Source organism: Gopherus evgoodei, chromosome 19, assembly GCF_007399415.2.
Source record: "Gopherus evgoodei ecotype Sinaloan lineage chromosome 19, rGopEvg1_v1.p, whole genome shotgun sequence".
NCBI lineage: Eukaryota > Metazoa > Chordata > Testudines > Testudinidae > Gopherus > Gopherus evgoodei.
The window spans coordinates 19,009,611-19,023,628 of NC_044340.1; positions in this window are offsets into that span (position 1 = coordinate 19,009,611).

Below are 14,018 nucleotides of genomic sequence, written 5' to 3' on the forward strand. Positions count from 1 at the left end.
TTGATAAAATAAACGGTAATAATTAGAATTGTTTAGCGGTCTTCTTCTTCATTTGTATTGCAACAGCAGCTGGAGGAGCCAAGATATCAAGGTCCTGTGTACACGTACACATACTCACACACATAGTATTCTTGCCCCTTCCTTTGTACCAGAACCTTCAGGCCAGCCCAGTAGGTGACTATTTCTAAGCCTGGATGTAGTACCCAAAGCATTTCTAGCAGGGGAGCTCTAAGATCAGAATTAATACCCTTAGCCCTGTTTTTCTGAAGCAGACACCAGTGCCTATAGCTGGGCATTCTGAAAATGACTTTTATGAAATCTTTGGCTTGATATGCTATCAATTTTTCCAGATGCCTTTTCAATATCTGTCTAAAGAACTGTATGAAATTACAGTAAGTACTACACCTCGGCAGATGATGATATGGCTGCTAGAGACAAAAATCTCTGGTCGTGATGGAATGAGCAGTTATAGATACTGAACTTACCTGGCTTGACCTCAGATACAACAGCATTTAAATCTTTTTAAATACTTTGATAGAAGTATTAAGTGAATATAAGTCAGTCTCTCCCCCCACACCCCCGGCCCAAAATTTATGAACAAAGCTTCTTAATTTTAAGCTGTGTATTCTCACTAAAATAGAATATCAGTACTATGTTGTTAGATTAGTGAGTTAGTGCCTAGGCAGCTTGCTGAAAATGTAATAAGATCAGAAAAGTCTGAATGAAGTATGTTCCCACTGGAAAATGAGGTTTTGTCTCAGACAAAATTTTTGTGGAAAAAGAATAGTTTTGGTGGAATTTTTTTGTTGTTGAGAGAATCTAAATAAAATGTTTTGTTTTGGGTCAGGTTATTATTAATCTCTGCCTCGGTCTAAGTAGTCACAGTGCCTCATGAGAGTTGACGTTCCAGGTTCCTCAGGCCATCATTCTTGGCTATGGGACCCACTCCCCAGCGAGACTACATTTCCCATGATGCATCGTGGTCTCTCATGGTGGCTGAGTCACCTGGTACATTATGGGGTGAAAACAAATGTTCATCAGCTAATAGTACATTTATTTGTTTGCAGCGATGTCTGCCATTTGTTAGGGGCTTTCCAAACATATAAGAAGGTATATCAATATCCTGTAGAGTTCAAAGTCTAAGGAAAGACAGACTGAAGAACAGAGTTAAGGGACAGGGAATAACAAAGGATTCTCAGTACAAATCTGGTAAAATATTGTATTGATTTAGAATTCCAGGGGAAAAGCAGCTGTTCAGTCTCACACTAGGGCCCTATCCTACCATGCAAACAGGGAAATGCAGGACACTTAAGCTGAAATAGCACACAACGGGGCAGCCCAAACTGGAGTTCTCTATACCCTGGCAAGGGCCCTAAAAGTAACAGATAAAAAGTTCTAACAGCTAGTCAGTAGTGGTGCCTGTTTTCACAGAAAGATATTTTTCAACTATGTTTTCTTCTAATATAGGGCCTACACCCATTGACTTCAGCTAGCTATAAATGGGTGCCCTAAGGTTCCAAGCATCCCAAATAGGTACATACTAATACCTAACTCTTATACAGCATTTTCATCCATAAATCTCAAAGGGCTTTACAAAGGAAGTAAGTAGCATTATACAAACGGGGAAACTGAGGCACACAGAGGGGATGTGACTTGACCAAGAATGCCCAGCAAGTCAGTGGCAGAGCTGGGTGTAGAAAACAGGTCTTCTAGTCCTCACTTATACTGTGTGATCCAGGATTTTTATCTCTCAGCTATTTATTACTACATAGGAATAAATTAATAAGATAAAGGACTTGACCATTTGTTATAAGAAATCTGGGGTGAAATTCTGGCCATGTTGGTAGATTTGCCATTGACTCCAAGTGGGCCAGGAACTCTCCCCTAGTATTGCTTTTCAGCAGCTTATGTCGCCTTGCCCATGTGCTGAGCCTGTTTCTGCCATCGATGCAGAGAGGAGGCTGTGAGTTTTCCAGCTGCCCATGATTACGTGCTGTATCTTGTTACGAGGTAGAGTATGGAGAAGATGTTTAAAGATTTTCTGTGCCTCTTCAGGTGCGGTGCCCTCCCCGCTTCAGGCAGATGAGATATTATTTGTTGCAGCTTTGTCCTTCAAGGCTGTGGAAATAACACTGCAGCAGCTCGACAAGTCAGTTATAAACTAGCAAGAGGAACGTTTTCAGTCAAATGTCGATTATACCCAATTCACAATGTTTTTTTGTAAAAAAAAACAAAAAACAAAAAACTCCCCACAAACTTAATGTTAGGGTCTACATTATTATTAGTTGTCTGGTTTTTGGCAGTAAGTAGATACCCCAACCAAGATCAGGTCCCCACTGTGCCAGACATTTAGCAAGACAGTCACTGCTGCAAGGCACTCATTACTTAAATAGACAAGTAAAGAGCAAGGACACATGATTATCCCCATTTTACAGACAGGCAACTGAGGCACAGAGGGATGAGGTGACTTGGCCAAGTTCACACAGGGTATATTGGTGGCCATTCTAAGAACTGAACTCAGATATCCTGACTCGAATGCAGTGCCTTAACCAGAAACCCAACCTTCCTCTTGTAAAATGAGGAACACTTCCCCTTTGAAAATCCATGTTCAAAACTCTAACCATACGCAACTTTTCAGTAGATAATCATACATCATTAACGGGATGTGCTGCAGGATCAATAAGATGCTCCCTCTCACTCGCTCTGCAGCAATTTCATTTTTTGTAGTTTTAAAGGATTTTTATATTTAATTACGTTACATAGCAATTTCCTCCTCGTAATTATAGTGGAACCTTTTCACAGGCCACTTTGAAGTGAACCTCGGTGGATCTGAGAAACTTCTCATCATCAGCCAGTGCTCTATAGTACCTATTCATATTGTTCACTTCAGTCGGAATAACACTCTGATAACAAAGGGGAAAAAAGCATTCTGGTTCTCTGTGCTATCACACAAGCAGTCTGCCTGCGTGAGTGACGGGAGGGAGCAGACTCACGGCTCAGCAACGGGAAGAATAAGATCACGAGGGCTTTGATTGCTCAGTTTAATCCAGACTGTGCAAAATGGGCACATGCTCCCAGTGAGGACAGCCTGTGGCTAACATTTGTTATGGAAACAATAAGCTCCGATGACCAATTAAACCTGGTGCAACGTTCAGGGGTTGCCATGTATTAGACATACCACGCTCACATATGGAACGTATTATTCCAGATCAGCTCGAGCACAGAGTTCCCTTCTGTGTGCTGTGTACATAGCTGCCTTGCCCTTGTTAGCGGGGGGGATATGTCAGATCTGATTGCTCATCTATATATCAGTTTGTTTGTGTAACAGGCCCCAGTGCCCCACTGGCTGGGATATGTGTCCAACCTTCTGATCTTTAATCAGCCTGCACAAATATGGCAGGGCTAGAGGACAATGGTTAGACAATGTGACTACTGTTTATTCCTATTGTTCTATATCACTTCATTGTTATCCTGAGATGTTACCCTTGTCTATCTCTTTTGTCCCTTTCTCATCTGGTACGTAGACTGTCGGCTCTTTGGGGCATGGACCATCTTTTGGTTATGTATTTGTACAGCACCTAGCACAATAGAGCCTTGATCCATGATTAGGGTTCTCAATAGCTAATGCAATGCAAATAATAAAAAACAATAATAAAGGAGGGACCTATTTGCAAAGAAAGATTTAAAATCCAAAATAGGGATAAGAAATAACAAAGGTGATGATAAGGTACATTATAACAACCTACTAGTGGTTGAATGGTGTTAATACTAAGGAGGGATTAGTATTAATGGGAGATGGGGTATCATTATCTGTCTCTAAAAAAGGTCAGGGCACAGTTTGTTGACAGAGTTGAAGAGTTTCCCCAGCCAGTTTGTTCTGCAATCCCCAATCCACATTAACCATATTATAACTGCAGCTCTTAAAGCACACCACCGTGGAGCTCCTGAGGTCAGGGTTAGAGAGAGCGCAGAGTATGCAGCATATCAACAGATCCCTCACAAAAAATACATGAGCCCATTTAAGGGAAGTGTAAAGGCTGTAAGATTTTACCTGCGAGTCTTATCTTTAAACACCTCTGTACATTGCCCCTGCATGGTTCGATGAGATTCTAACCACCACACACAAGCTGAGCCCAAAAATAACAACCACCAAACGCTGCCTTAAGCCCGGAGTAGCAGGCACTCCAATGGGCTTGCTGCTGCTGCTGCTGCAGTTGGTCTTGAGGTGTCTCCAAAACACAAATAGCTCGGAAGCCACCAAGAGAGAGAAGAAAAGCTGAGATTGAAACTTACTTATAGGCCAGAGGTTTCTATTTGGTAGTTATATTAGAAGGCAGAATTTCTGGGCCCAAATGGAGGTATTAAAGGCAGGTATTATCTTTACAGGTATAATCCCTGCTTTTCAAATGGAATGAGAATCTCCTACAGAAATGAATATCATTTTGTCCCATGTCTGCAAAACAGAGAGAGCCACTGTAACTGTGACTGTGTGCTTGTGTGTCCGCACATGCGTGTTTGTCACAGAGAGAGAGTCAGCCTGCGGTTTCAGGCTTGTGTCGATGAAGGAGACAGATGTCTCAGGGTTTGTTTCCTGATGCTGCTTGTGTAAGATTCCATTCCTGCTCCCTGCTCAGCTCTCCCGCCCTGGCTGTGCTGCCTTTCATGCATGTATCTATGGTTTTCATACCATCTTTGACTCTCCTTTCATCATCCAGGTGTACAGCACTCAGCACAAAAGAGCCAGGTGATCACTGACTGATGGCCTCTGGGTATTAGCGCAATGTCAATAGTAAATAACAACAATATGTTTATAAAGTGCTTATTGCCATGGCATGTCCAAGCATGGTATGAGGTCACTGTAGTTTCAAGATTTAACTGCAGCACAACAGCTGAGCAGCCATAGTGGGAATCAAGCCCCTTGGAGCTTGGGAGATTGTCAGTGCTCTTTGGCCAGTAAGAGGTCGCGTTGTTCTCCTTATTTAGGCATGAGGAGCATGTGATTAACAGTTACTTTAGATTTATTTGAACTTTACAGAACTTTAGAACAACAGGTAAACATCCTGATGCGGACCACAGCCTGCAGTCCGGGGCATCAGTTGCCTAAATGGAAGATTATTGTTATTTATTTATATTACAATCGCTCCTAGGAGCCCCAATCCCAGAGCAGAACTCTACTGTCCTGACCTTTGGTCTCTGCACCCCCCACCCCATCTTTACACAATCATAACATCTATTCCATGTGGGGGTCAGCTTTGTGGCGAGTCTTATAAACATCAGGAAGAGATGGGGAGGGTGGTGGAAGAACCAAGAAAATTATATCAATGAGCTTCTGGGGAAAGATGCAGCACTCCCAGCCCATGGGCCCGTGAAGCGATGGATGTTTAGAATGAGATTATGGTGCCCCAGAGAATTGCATGGCTGGAATTAACATGCAAGGATTGAGTATTCAGATAACATCTTTTTTGTCTGGAGGTGTAATGCAGACTTACTATGTTTCTGGGCTGCAATCGGGGTTTCCATGTGAAGTGCTTTTGGTCAGAGCTAGGATCTTTCCCAGTTACTAGAGATGCTATATCCAGATCTTGCTTGTGAAATCCTGAACCATGGAACAAAACGTGCATAAAAGCCAATAGAATGGATTGGCACTGAGGGATGAAATCCTCGTGCTCAGTTTGCACCAGCAGAACAGCAGAACTCTGCCTTCTGCTACAGGGTATGCAGGGGAGTGACAGACATGGCGCACTGTTCCCTCTGTGTGTGAGCTTTGCCTTGCGCTGTGTGCAGACTCAAGAGCAGACTGGTGAACAGAATAGATCCTCTTCCCATGTTGCTTGAGTCACCTACCCACCAGACGTTCTCCATTTCTGCTGCTCTTGATGCCTCTTTGGAGTGAGGAGCGTGTTTGTGCAAACGTTTTAAGGTGAGGCTAAGACCAGCGTAGGGCCTGTAGAAGGCAAAAGAGGATGGTCCCTACTATACCTGGATACGGCCAGAGGGAGACAGAAACCCTTAGTGATCCTTTACAAGGCTCTCTTGTCCTTTTATTGAGTGCAAGGTTCTGGATAGGTATCTGTATCCCCAGAACAGGCACGGCACAGCAGCAGCAATGCAAGCTTCACACACTCACACTGACTCTCTCCTAGTGGGGACGGACCCTCAGCCAGATCCATGTTTTGCTCTATGTTTCAAACTCATTAGTAAGAGTCCCGTTGCAGGCCAGTGTTTGGCTCAAGCTTTTTCCATGTGTCTCCCACCTCGCTGGAGATGGTGAGAGCTGGGAAGTCTCTAGTTCCTCTGGAAATGGTAATAAGAATGTGATGGACAGCAACAAAAAAACCAGCCCACTTCTCCTTCTCTCCCACATCTTCACAAGCACGCACCTTCAATATTTAATGAAGCCCAGACACTTAATAATGGATGGGAGGCATGTTTACACAGAGTTCCCGAGCACTGTCGATTCAAAACAGCACCTCCAGGACCTGTTCTTAGCTCTTTCTTACACATCTCCACCAATGGCTGGTTTGCTGAGCAGTCCCCCTCAGGCATCTGTGTTTGTTCCAGGATACGCTACGTATGTGAAGAACAAGCCTCCCTCAGTTCTGTGCCAGGAGAGCTGCACCACTGTTGGCATTCGTGAAAGGAGTTCAGGGCCCCTGCTTCGTGCACATGCCCACGAGGTTTGCAGAGGTCGAACAGCGCAAACAAAGCTGCTTCCACTGCTTCCCTTTACAACCATTACCAAGAAAATGAAGTGACTGCCTAGCTTGTGGGAGGGGGTGACTTGAAACATTCTTGGAGAATGGCACAGCATGGGTATTGGCAGTACATGTTTCTGTCCACCAGGCCTCACCCTGCTAGGGGATTTCAGTATCCACTGCCTACTCAATCTCTAGCTTCTGCTCATGGGCTCCATCCTCCAACAGGCTGGGAATTCCTGAGAGTCACTGAGCATCCTGAACCCTCTTGGAAGTCACTGGGAGTTAAAGGGGCTCAGGATCGAGCCATATCTGAAGCTCTTTGGCCAGGGAATTCAGACAGACAAAACCGTTCCTCTACACAGCTCCATTGCAAGGGAATGCCCCCCCACCAGGTGGCAAACTCCTCCCTAGACAGTTAGAATTCCCCCCCTTCCATCTCAAGAGCCGTGCTAAGTGACAATGTTCTCGGTAAAAGGAGAGGCTTTCAGAACATTGGTGAAATACTGGCTGCTGATTGGCTATTGAGGACAGAGGACATCAAGCACAGGAGCTATGCGAAGGTCAGAGGACCTCACGTGAGCAGCTCAGATCCGAATGAAGCATTGCCTGCCTTCGACCCTGATGGCTGCCTGGCCATATTAAAAGTGCTCCACAGGCCCTGTTGCAGCATTTAAAGAGCTGTCTCAAGGACCTTGCCTTGGTCTCTTCTTTAATAAGGAAGTTACTTTGTGATATTAAAACTAAATATGCATTCACTCTGTTTCTTACAGGTGGATCTCATCCCAGCTAGACACAAACCCCAGAAGAACCTCAGCAAAGTCATCTGTTTCTCTCATGCGGACATGTCACCTAGGAGCCTGGGTTTTCTGGTGCAGACTAATTTGTGAGTGAGTGAGAGACAGCTGCCTTCTTTGCCAACACACCAGAGATTGAACTGGGAATCCACAGAGGCAAGATCTCAAGCTGAGTGCTGTATCAGACCCACATTCCCGTGGATCGGGCACAGAGGGGGTGAGTAACACATCCTGACCAGTCTTTACATCTGTATGTCTTAGCTACTGAGGGAGTCCCCATTACTGTACCTGATGTATTTATCCTCACAACCTTATGACACAGGGCATGGCTATTATCCCCATTTACAGAGGGGCACTGAGGCTCAGTGACTTGACCAGGGTCACTCCGGGGTGTCTGTAGCAGAACAGGATTTGAACTGGATCTCCTATTGAATAGGCCAGACCATGCTTCCCCTCCTGTGTGTATTGGCTTGTACATGGCAGAGTAACAGTTTTGTGGGACGTGCTTTTGGCCAAAATACTTAGCTGGAATGTGATGGTGGAGCAAACCCCAATCCTTGGAACATTCTGAATCCAACCCGTTCCACGGCAGCTGTTAGCAATGGCCATGCTGAGGTGAAGGGAAGCCCTTGTTCTGACAGTGTCAGTTTCAGCTGACTATGTAAGCGGCTTCCACAGTAGATCAAGTGTGCAAACAATAGAGTCACTAGAGGCAGTGGCACAGATTCTGTATGTGAGTAGTAAGAGCTTCTTCTGCATTCCCCCTTCAGCTAAGAGATGACAAACTGGAAAGAGCTTAGCAAGAGAAAAAGCTAAGCTCAAACCATTTGTTTAAGGAATTATTTCAGACTGTCATGATTTATCTCCAAGCCTTTTAAAAATGAATACATCACCTCTGACTGTGTCTCATCTCCTCTCTGCACTAGCTGCCCTCCCTCTCAGATAGCAGGGAACTGCCTTGGGGGCAAAAGGACTGCGTGTTTTGATCTTATTTTATTTGCAGGAATCACAGCGATCTCCGACGCAGGAGAGGCCATGGTTTTACAGAACACTTTGAGTTTCTTTCTCTCTCAGTGACAGCAGTCCTGGAGAAAGAACCTATATAACCCCAGAGAAGGTACAGCATAGCCAGCAAAAAACACACACTTTCCCCATGCGCCAACTTCTCTGGCCTGAAAGAACCCCCATTCTAGTAGGGGAGTTCAGCCTCCAGGGTCTGTTCAGTTCATGGTGGGGTTTTGTTCTTTAGACAGCTGTCACTAGGATTTAAAAACACCATGCATGGCCAGTGCAGGTTAGCATGACATCTGCTGCCAGACCAAGTATCTTCTCAATGATCTCACAAGCTCAGCTTTCCTTAGTGTATAATAATCCCATGGAATTTACTGCCACGGGAATCCACAGAGTCAAATATTTCAGGCAGCTTTTAAAAGGACTGGCTAATGTTATAACCATTAATATGAATAGATTGGCCCTACTTTATCAGCCTATCAAATCACCCACTTCAGGACACAAGATTATCAGTATGAAAGATGGCAGCAACCTGTTCCCAGCACTGCACAATTAGCCAGGGGCATTATGTATTTATTTGCCTTCCTGTGAAGCCTCAAGGTATGTACTGATCACTGTGGAAGAAACAATATTATTCTAGATGGACCATTGGTCTGATCATACTATACCCTGCCTGTAGCTGATCTTGCCAAAGACAATTGTTCTCACTGGGTCACTTGGGGGTTCCTTTGGTGAATTGGTTTCTGTGCATATATGACTGACTGCACCCCTGTATTCACACCCTATGCACTATTGTAATAATCTTTGTACAACCTAAGCCTTGTGAGGTATCATTTGAAAACTAAACTCGCTGGTCAGTAATATCATAGTGAAATGTATGTAGCAATATTATATGTAAAGTTACAAATTCCCCTGCAATGATGTTGGTAGCACATGTTCAAACCCACATAGCCCCAGTTAGGCAGGAACGGTTAAGAAGGTTTATCTTAAACAAAGGAAAGTATATTTATCTCAATTCACATACAAAGAGTAAACAAGGTCCTTGAGACAGCAAGAGAGCAAGGAGGCAAATCTGCATTTCTGCATACATAGAGGAGGAAAAAGAGCATGGGCCCACTTTCTTTACTATTTGAATAAACTTTGCTTGGAGGGGTAACCCTCAGAAAGATCCACTTCAAAGGGAGACTGGACTATAAAAGTGAGGGGCAAAACACCTCAGATATTCATTCTCTCCAACTCTCCCTGTCCATCTCTCTATCTATCCTTGACCTAAGAAGACAAAAGGAACAAATTATTTGACTTTGGGGAGACTCTGCCTTAAAATTTAGGCAGCAATGTTGCTTGGAACAGTGTTAAGCATTTCACCTTGTATATTGATCCTCTTAGAGGGGCAATGAATCTAAGTTATCTGAACTGTCCAGGAAGGGGCTGGACAGTGCAGAACACAAGTTTTTGGAGGAAAGTTTGGGACTTGGAGTGTGTCGGGGTCACCCCGCAAGTAGCAGGCAAGGCTACTGGAAGCCAGAGAGTGGCTGGTATGTGCTGGGATCAGAGTTGTGGCTATTGTAACAGGATGCTGGCCTAAAAGGCATTGAACGAGCCCCTGCTAGCTCAGCTCCCATTAAGGGGAATTAACTGGAACTGGCAGGGTGTGGCTCGTTAAAGGGCTGCAAGGTAATCACCTGTGAGCTTTATGGGGATGAGCCTATAAAGCTAGCGGGAAGGAACAGAAAAGGGGGACAGGAAAGGGAGGAGTTAGGGATCACCATTCCCACCTAGTTACAGGAGCTAGCTGTCCCTCCGGTGGCTACCTGAGTAATATTGAAGTGTACAGTAGTGTGGTAGTGGAACCGCATACAGGGAAATAAAAGGCACTGGAGTTTGCAAAAGACTGGTCTCCGACTGATTTGTACCACTTAAGGGCTCGTCTACACTATACACAGACATTCAGGGTGTGACCTGCATGCTGGCAGGCTGATTGTGAATGACCCAAGTTGGAAGCTACAACAGCAAAGCATTGTGAGGCACCCATAGTTGCAGGGCAGGTGGCAGAACAGCCCCTTACTGGTCAGGTTTGCACCCCAGAATGTCATAGCATAGATCCCCCTCTCCTGGCCATGAGGTCAGATTTCTTTGAATCTCTTTGCATCTCTCATTGGGGATTCCCCAAAGAATGAAACAAATGCATTACCTCTTTTTTTCTGAATGAAAATAAGAGGGCCCACTGACTCTGCCAACCTTGTCTAGTGAATCAAAGCATGTCGACAATCCTGCCATTGCGTCAACTGCATGGCTGCCCCAAGCAAAGCTCCTACCCATGAGAAAGCTAATGCCCAATGGCCAGTTCAGGGTGCACTTTCCCTGTAGATCAGATGGCTTCTGACTCACAAAAACAATTGTGGGAGATGGAGGCATCTGAGTAGGTTTAGAAACAACATGAGGAAAATTTTCCCCAGGGAGCAGCTTCTCTCTCAATGACAAACTGAGATTTTCATCCTTCCTGCTACAATACAAATAGCATGATCCAGACAGTATATTTTGGGACAAATATTTCACTTCCAAGGTAGACAAAATCACTTGGTCTTGTTTCTTTATCACACCATTCAAGGTGTGTTCTAATTGCCCTGAAATGCTCTACCTGGTGGGAGTCTTAATACATAATTACATATCATTAATAACCAGAATGGTATGACAACTGCTTTGGATAATCACATGACGCACAGGTGTCTGACAGTCTCCTGGGTACCACAGACACTTTAGCAACGGCCCCAATTTTATATTCTAGGACTATTTGCAGATGGGAAGGGGATTCTTACAAGCCAAGGGGTAAAGATTTAGACACACAATTCCAGTCTCACAGGGTTCAAGTGAAAAGCAGAAGTAAAGGATGTTGCAAAAGCAGATCTATTATTGCACAATATTTATTACTTGATTTTATAAAATCACATTAAATATGCCAAAATTAAAATCAATCTACTGATAACTCACACATGGACTCTTAGCCTGGCATGTGGACAACGTGGACTGGTGTTTACTTGGTGAGGAAGGGTTCACTGTATGTGAAATCCAGAACACCTTCTTCCACTGGGGATGAACAAACCTTTTCTGATGCAATAAGAACAGACGCAAACCTCGGTCTGAACTGATTTATTTATTTAGATTTAAATAATAATAAAAGAAGATGCCGCTCCATGGCGCCAGGTGCCTTAACATTATTAATAATGGAATAAAATCCCAGCAGCTTTAAAGTAATCATTTCAAAACAAACTCAGCCAGCCTGCCACTTAAAAACTCCCTTCTAGTCTTTCATTGTCTGGGGATATACAGTCAGCCCTCTCTGAAAATCCTATCACATCTTATCTTTTGCAGTGTGCCCTAGCTATTCAAGCTACATTGGACCAAGGAGTTGAGGAAGCATGTTGCAGAATCCTGGAGCCCTCACAGATCCAGATGACTCATTGGGATCATTAGTCTGACTGTTTGATCATATTAAAGTTGGCTCTACAGGTCACATGAGAAGAATTTAAAGGGTTGGCCCATGGACCATGCTTTGGCCTCCCCTTTAATAAGGAAGTTACTCAGCGACATTAAAACTAAATTGCATTTCATTGTTTTTTACATGTGGAGTATACCTTGGCCACACACAAACTCCATGAGAACCCCAGCAAAGTCATCCGGGATCTGTCAGTCCCTTGTGGACATGTCATGCATGCACACAGGGTTTTCTGATCAGGCCTCATATGTATGTGTGTGTGTGTGCTAGCCATTCCCTTTTATAACAAATGGGTTCTGCCTCAAACATTTTTTCAATCCTTCAGTTATTACCCAGTTGACAGAGCTGAAAAAATAACTGGTGAATATTTGTGTATAGCCATGATTTTTTTCTCAAATAAAATACTAGTGACTCCTTAAAAAAACATTATTAGCCCAGCTCCAGAGATTTCTGGAATATAGGGAAAGCCACAGTGGATCATAGCAGCTGTGTACCCTGTGCCTAATACCAGCCATCACCAGATGCTTCAGAGGAAGATTTATAGTTTGTTTGTTTGTTTGTTTTTACACCTACAAGAACCATGGTGATCATCTAATCTGACCTCTTGCACCACACACAGGCCAGAGAACCTCAGTCAATAATTTCTGCATCAAGAAATGAGAATCTACCATGTGGCTAGGTAAATTGTACCCTCATTGTTAAAAATATGCACTTTATTTCTAGTCTGAATTTGTCAAGATTCCAGCCATAAGATCTCATTCTGACGACTTCTGCTACTGTAATGATCCACATGCTCTCAGAAATCTCTTCTTCATGTAGATACTTGTAAAAAGTGCAAGTGTTCTCCATTTGGACAGCTACGGAATAACCTGTCCGTAGGCCAAGTTTCTTTCTAATGCCTTGTTGTTAGAAGATACAAAACTCTCATTTCTAGCACAGAGAGGTTCAGATAAATATCAGCAATTAAACTCGCCAGGATTTGCTGATCATTGCTTTCTGGAAATAGGAAACACAGCACATGGAGAGTGGGATTTCAAGATCTTTCTTCTGAGGATGTAGCTGCTGCCCCACATCAGTATGTTGTCAGAGATACAGAAAAACTTGTACCTGTCTCACCTCACTGACCATCTTCTGTGCCTCTGTCCCATTTTCTTGCTGACTCAGCTGGAGTTTGGTCCAACAGGATGGCAAAACTACTTGTGAATAAAATGTGACAAAGATTTGGAGCAGCAGAAAGGCAGATCTGAATTGGCAATGTAGCAAAATGCCTGTGTATCTGTTCAAAAAAGGAACAGAGACAGAGAATTGTGCACACATAAACTTAGCTTCCATAATTAGACATTATAAGCCTGAGTCTGACTCTGCAGGTACCAAACTGCTGAATCAAGGAACAAATTCTTTGGCAAGCAGCTTCCTTGTTATATAAAGCTATTTCACATCATTACCAGCTTCCACCTACAGAGTAACATTTTAGAATCTCTAATGGTTGTTGTCTCATGCCTCAGTTTTTGATAAGGATGATAATGTAGAGCATGCAAGCAAAGGCAGGATGGCTAATGGGACTGAGTATATAGAAATGGAAATGACCACATCTGAGGTGGAAGTAAAATTCAAAGAGCTTAATGTATTCAAGTAAAGGGGAATATTGAAGGAACTGGAACATGAAATTACAGGTCCAGTATCAAAGATTTATAATAAATCTATCAAATTGGGGGTGCTACTGTATGACCGGAGAACAGCAAATGGAATAACTGTATTTAAGAAAGATGAGAGAAAAACTAATCCAAACAACTGTAGATCCATTAGTCAGACTGCACTAGCATGCAAGGCATTAGAATGAATTTTGAAGGAAAGACTAATTAAAGACATAGAAGTAAATGGAAAATGGGATAAAATGCGCCAATGATTTACCAAAGGCAAATAGTGCCAGATTAATCTTTTATCTTATATCTTTCTTTGATAAGCTAGCTGACTTCTTAGACAAGGAAAATGCAGTCAATCTTATTTATGGATTTGAGTAAA